Below are 6000 nucleotides of genomic sequence, written 5' to 3' on the forward strand. Positions count from 1 at the left end.
GAAAATGTGTTTACCTCCCCTCTAAGCAGATACTTTACTTAATGAGCCATTTCCAACAGTAAAATGTTAATATTTTGTCTACAATTATTCTAAAAACTTCATCTTTTGTGTTTAAAATCACATTTTAAGACGTAACAACTCAGCTTTCAAATATCACATGACCAAAACCAGTAAACGGCTTAGCTCTGATTGAACGTTGCCTGAGCCAGGTACATGAGATGTCATTTTCAGTCAACAGCAAGAGGCAAAATGTGTTTTTACAGGTACCAAATATACATGAAAATGTGTACTCCTTGCTGCTGAATAAAGATAAATGAGTAAAGTATCCCCTTAAGTTTACATATGTTTTTGTTTTTTTTCTCAATTGACATGAGAGCCCCTAGAATAAAATGCCCACCACTTCTTTAAAGCATGTATTGCCCGCTCCTTTGCAGCCCTGAGAGGAATACTCTTTTTTGGTCAAAATAAATGATTCCGACAGTTGAGTTTGTAAAACAAAATGCATTGTTGTGGAGGTTTTTGCGCGTAAACGCTTCACAATGCCCCTCTGGCACATGCCTTGTGTTTGTGCGCAAACCTGATTAGAGGCCTTGATTGCGAGTGACAGTGCGCAGATTGAGTTGCACAGCCTCTCTAATTCTCTCTATTAATGAGTTGCTCTCCAGACTGCTGGCCCGGACCCCATCTATTAATCACAATTTGTCATCGGTGTCGTGCTCCAAAATTGCCGCCCCTTCCTCTCCCCTCTTCCCTCCCAGCCACATTATCCTCCCTCTACCTGTCTCTTAAGATTCCCATTCCATCCTGTTCGTTTATCTCCTCCTGACTAACTTCCCCTACAGTGTCTGCACAATACTCTCCTCTTAATTTGTGGCCCTTGCACCTGTTCCCTTTGCCAGCATTTTTACTTGCATCTCCATCCTCTGCTCTCGTCCTCCTTTTTTTCCACCCTGGTGTCTTGCTCCCCCTCTACAGCATGGTGAGGCATACTGAGTGGGCTTTAGCCCTGAAATTCACATTTTAATTCTACTCGCTCCCCAAGGTTAAGTAAGCAGCCTCACAGCGGTAAATAATGAATTATGGCTCAAATCCGTGTCAAGATTTGTACTTTGCAATTAGGTACGTTGCCAAAACGTTACGATCACTTATTTTTCTCCCGTTTACCTTGACTGACTGTGATTGCAAAGAAAAGTGGATATAATGTTTCAAAGGAGACAAGAATAAAATAAAGGGACCGAGACAGAGAAGAATAGTGAAAAATTCAGCATTTAGGAAATGATGGCGATTCCATTGTCGTGGTTTCTTAGGCCTGCAGCTAAGAAATATTTTGGTGTCCGACTGCAACTGAATCTTACTGAATTCTATCAAACAATCAACAATCATTCATATTTTTCTCGCTGAAGAACATTCATGAATACGGAAGCCGAAACAAATACACATTTACACTCAATAATACAGTCAAAGAGCCCATATCATGAAAATTCAGCATTTTGGAAATTTTAACCCTGTTACAATATTAAAATAGTTGCCTAGAACATCTGCAGAATACAATTGAGAGGCTAACTGAAAAAGTCAACTGCACACCCAAAACTTGCTCTGCATCATGTTCAGCTATACCTAAAATATAAACAGATGTGGCAGGTTGCGATGATGAGATTTAATCAGATTCTCATTCGTAGTCTGGAGATTAGTGTCACCAAAGATAAGAGATCCACCATGTACTATTCCAACTGGTTTCACAGTGCACGAACCTGCTCTGGACTTTCTCTTCGTTTTCGCAGTTGTTGTGCAGAAGATTTCTTCATGTTCATGATACTCTCAAAAATATATCATCCAGTCACAGTGGAAGGGGAAAAAAAAAAAAGTAAAATGTTATTCTGCTTCCCCAGAGTCACTTTTCATCAAATTCATGTCTGGCTTTCGCGATTTCACATCGGTGAGCATGCATGGCGACAGCCCAGACATTATTTTCATTTTGTGTCTTTTTTTTATATCATGCACATGCGGCTTCAATTTGTGTGTTGCCTATTCGTCTTACTCTTTCAGCAAATTGACAATATGTCAAAAAATTGTCACATTATAGTGTACTATTTGCAAATACATGTTTTAATGTGTGGCATTTGCTCTTATATGTTGTTACAACAGTAAAAGACACATTTGTTATATATTTGGTAAAGATAGGTTTATCTTGAAATTGGCCGTCTCAAAGCATTTCTGCCGTGTTTTACTGTCATGCAGAGTTTCATCGATTGTTGCTGCGATTTCAGGGCAAGAAAAATATGCCTGGAGCATGTTTTTTACCCAAGAAACTGAAATCACTAAAGGACTTGTTTCAGCCCAAAAGCAACATATTTCTTTCATTTAACATATATTTTTCAAGAGGCTGACCTTTAATTTTCACTTATTTCTTCAAAGCTTGATCCAGTGACGGAAGACATTGGAAGACATTGATGAAGGACAGCAAGACTGGACGAGAGCTAGAGAGAGAGGGATCATCCAGTCAGGATGACAGGAGCAACAGAGAGAGACGAGAGAAGAAGGGAGCGATAGTGAACCAAGACATCAATGACCTTCTTTTAGCTCTTAAACCATGCTGTTCATGCCATGGCATCACTCAAAAGACAAGAGAACTGCCTATAGCGGCCTGCTGCGACATGAACATGACAGCAGCTGTCTGATATGCTGGACAATACTGTCTGATAAACATACACACATACACACAAAGCCTCAGTGTTATTAAGGTTGCTTCTTTCCTATAATTCGATGCTTGCTAAAATGCGGTCTAGTGATGTCACCTTGATGTCTTGCAGTAGGCGCACTAAATCTTTTTCACACTTCAAATCTATAAAGGCATCTTAGCCTAGTAATAGAAACCATATTCTATTGCGCAATCTACGATATATCAAGTTCTGATTACAGAGACAAGAGAACAAGCAAAAGACAAGAGTTATTGTACTAGATGAGTGAAGAATTCATTCTTTAACTCATTCACTGCCATTGAGAAGCTAATGATGTCATAGATCCATTTTGAATGGTCTGACAGTGAGTAAATTAACCTATTCGTTGCTATGCTGAGATATTTAAGTCAAACATCCAATTTAACCGAGATACAAAATAAACTGCAATTGAGTTCACGTGATTATCGAGCCTCACACTCACACGCTTACATGTTTTATGATCAGGAAATATAATTTATAAATTAGAAGAATAGAAAATTTATTTAGATTTGTCTTCATTTTTTTGGAGAACTATTCTGCATCTAAACTAGCAGTGGTGTCAATAGTTGGTAATGGGACAGCACCTCATTTTCAGCCTCATTTTTCTGTTGTACATTGAGCTTTACTATTGCTTCCACAATGAATTTTGATTTTTCAGAATCTTCCAATAAAGTGTTAAGTTGGCATATTTTAGCCAGGTGAATGGAGTGATAAATTTAAGTAGCCGTTTCCAGCTGTAAAAAGATTAGATTTTGTCTGTTGATAATATGATAACTAAATTATTTTTCATGTCCCATTAATAACATTTAAACACTTTTTTCCTCACTTGCTGTCGACTGAAAATGCCATCACATGTACTCAAGGCTCAAGTGACATATACAAGCTAAGCCTTGATTGGCCGTTGCACATGTGATGTTGTTTTCAGTCAACAATAAATGAATGATCTCTGCTGATATATCTCTCAGTGTCTTTTTCTCGTAGGTTACACTGACATTGCAAGAATTCAAACCACTTAATCGGAAAGATTACCTTTCTGCCATCTAAAGTTCAGTGTATTTGGAAAGCAAATATTTGAGGCATGATGTAAAAACCGGACGGGCCGTCAGCCACTGATTAAAAGATTCTAAAGTATCGCCACCACCTCGCTGACGCTAAACGACCCCGTTCTATGCCGCACTTCCTTGCGTTCTCAGTTTACCATTTTCACCATTTTATAACTCACACCGGCCGAAATTCGGCTTGATCCTGGCTCAGTGTGAGCGAAATGTTGAGTATCACAGTAAGTGAATAATTCATGCAGGCTCTGACTCCGTCCCTGTGTTTTCAATACTGGGTATAGACTGGGAAGCTATGAATCATTCATTAAACTATTAAACTCTTAAGGTTGGCTGTTAATTAACCCTTATCCTTTTGCTGTCATGTGGACGGGGTCAGTGACTGGTCCGTGCCCCGAGCTTTCCAACCACCTGCTCACTCCTTCAGTCTTTCACATCCCAACTCACGTGTTTGCCACGGGAGCAGGAGGTGCCTGTGACTGTTTGTCTGGCTTAAGCAGGCAAGGTCAATCCAGTTGTACAGGCCTTCGCCAAATCTACTTTCACTATTGTCCGGATTTCTATCATCTAACTTGTAACGCCGCGCTGTTGAGAAGATACTTGTGCCCAATATTTCTGAGGGTTCCGTTGTGTGCGTACGTGCGCTTGCGTATGTGTGTAATTGCCATGACGAGACAAGATGTTGAGGAGTCGGCGATGCGTGTCGTCAGAGCGCTTGAACACTTCACAGACGGCCCGCAGAGAACAAGAGAGACAGGAGGCGGCAGAGGGAAAAGAAGGAGATAGAGAGGCTTTTTTTTCCTTAAAATCAAATGGATATCAAGCAAAAGCGTTTAGTAAAATAAAGGATGGATTTCATAGTCGCGTAATGGTTTGGGCACAGAAGTGCAAGAATTGTCTTTTATTCCAAAGTGAAATTGGAAGCAGGACCATAATTTGATACAAATCATTGTCAGCGAAATCATACTTTTTTATACTTAATCCATCCATCTCTTTTCTACGCCGCCTATCACTTGGTTTTTGTGGTTTTCACGGCAAGACAGGGCAGCACAAGAATGTGCATAGTTGGCACAGGTTGCTAAGCTACATTGCAGGAAGTAGCCTGGTGCCAAAAAAGAAAAAAAAACTTGTTTAGCTTTTAATAAGAAAAAGGAGACATGACACAGGTGATACGTGTGCAGGTTTGGTATATTTTACTTTAAAGATTCTATTAATTTAGGGTTAGGGTTAGTGTATCAACGGCAGTGTATCAACACCTTTGTCGTTATTTTGCTGTTAGTCTCTTACACAGAAACATGGTAGCTTAGTGCTAGCTAGCTAGTATGGCGCTGACACACTAAGGCTCAATGCTCAATTATGATTTTTTAGAGAAAGACGATATTTTTTCGTGAGCTCATTCCCATTTCCAAATACATGCGACCTGTGCGTGACGTGTGTAAATGCCAAACTGTTCAAAACTGTCCTGAATGTGCAGAGGACACGGTGAGATCACACAGAGGGTGCGCTTAAAGTTCATGTTTACAGTAGTACCACAATAGATGGCCTAATGGCTGTCATACCGGAGCCACAATATTTTAGAGCTTGTTACATTTAAGGTGGAAAGAAGGGGGAAAGGTGTAGTATGTGGCCATGGCATTTTGTGCGGTGAGAGTAACGTCTCCCACGTGCGGCGCTCCACGTGTGCAAGTGGTGACACACAAATCAACAGAGAAAATATACTTTGTTCTCCCTCTCTCAGAATATTTTCAAACTTCACTGTTGTTTATTTTTTCAAAGCTTCTCCCACCTTTTTGAGCATAGAGTTGTGACATTTGTCGCCTGTTTGGCATCTTCGAGTCAGATGCGACCTGGCCGCCTCGACTGAAGCCTCATATTAAAAGATTGGATACGGATTGGATTTAGTACCACATATCCAAGTGACCTGGGTCGCATTTGAAAAAAAATTAAGATCAAAGATAGGTTGGATAGTGACAAAAAAATTGGAATTGTGTCATGCTGCAGTGTGAACCTAGCCTAAAATTAGGTTTAAAAGTTACTATGACGATTTAAGTGCTCCTCATTATGATCTACTGTAATTGGATTTTTAATTTCAAACTGACATATATTTTTTAGCAAATGTGGCTTGATCTGAATGTACTTGAGATTCTGTGGATAAATGGTAAGTAAACAGAGATTTCAGATCTGGTGTACAAATCCAGGCCTAAATAATGGTACATTAGAATTTCTTT

General features: G+C 39.7%; 1 long non-coding RNA gene across 1 annotated transcript in view; it reads left to right on the top strand.

Moving 5' to 3' along the window:
• The window catches only part of LOC148418923 (uncharacterized), a 39997-nt gene extending 36559 nt beyond the window's left edge, over positions 1–3438 (top strand). The window contains exon 3 of the long non-coding RNA XR_015866676.1: positions 2416–3438. This is a non-coding gene — a long non-coding RNA (uncharacterized LOC148418923). The remainder of the gene's footprint in view (positions 1–2415) is intronic.
• The last annotated feature ends 2562 nt before the right edge of the window (positions 3439–6000 follow it).

This window comes from Hippichthys cyanospilos, chromosome 9 (assembly GCF_059441005.1).
Source record: "Hippichthys cyanospilos isolate Australia breed blue-spotted pipefish chromosome 9, RoL_Hcya_1.0, whole genome shotgun sequence".
In the NCBI taxonomy this organism is placed as follows: Eukaryota; Metazoa; Chordata; class Actinopteri; order Syngnathiformes; family Syngnathidae; genus Hippichthys; species Hippichthys cyanospilos.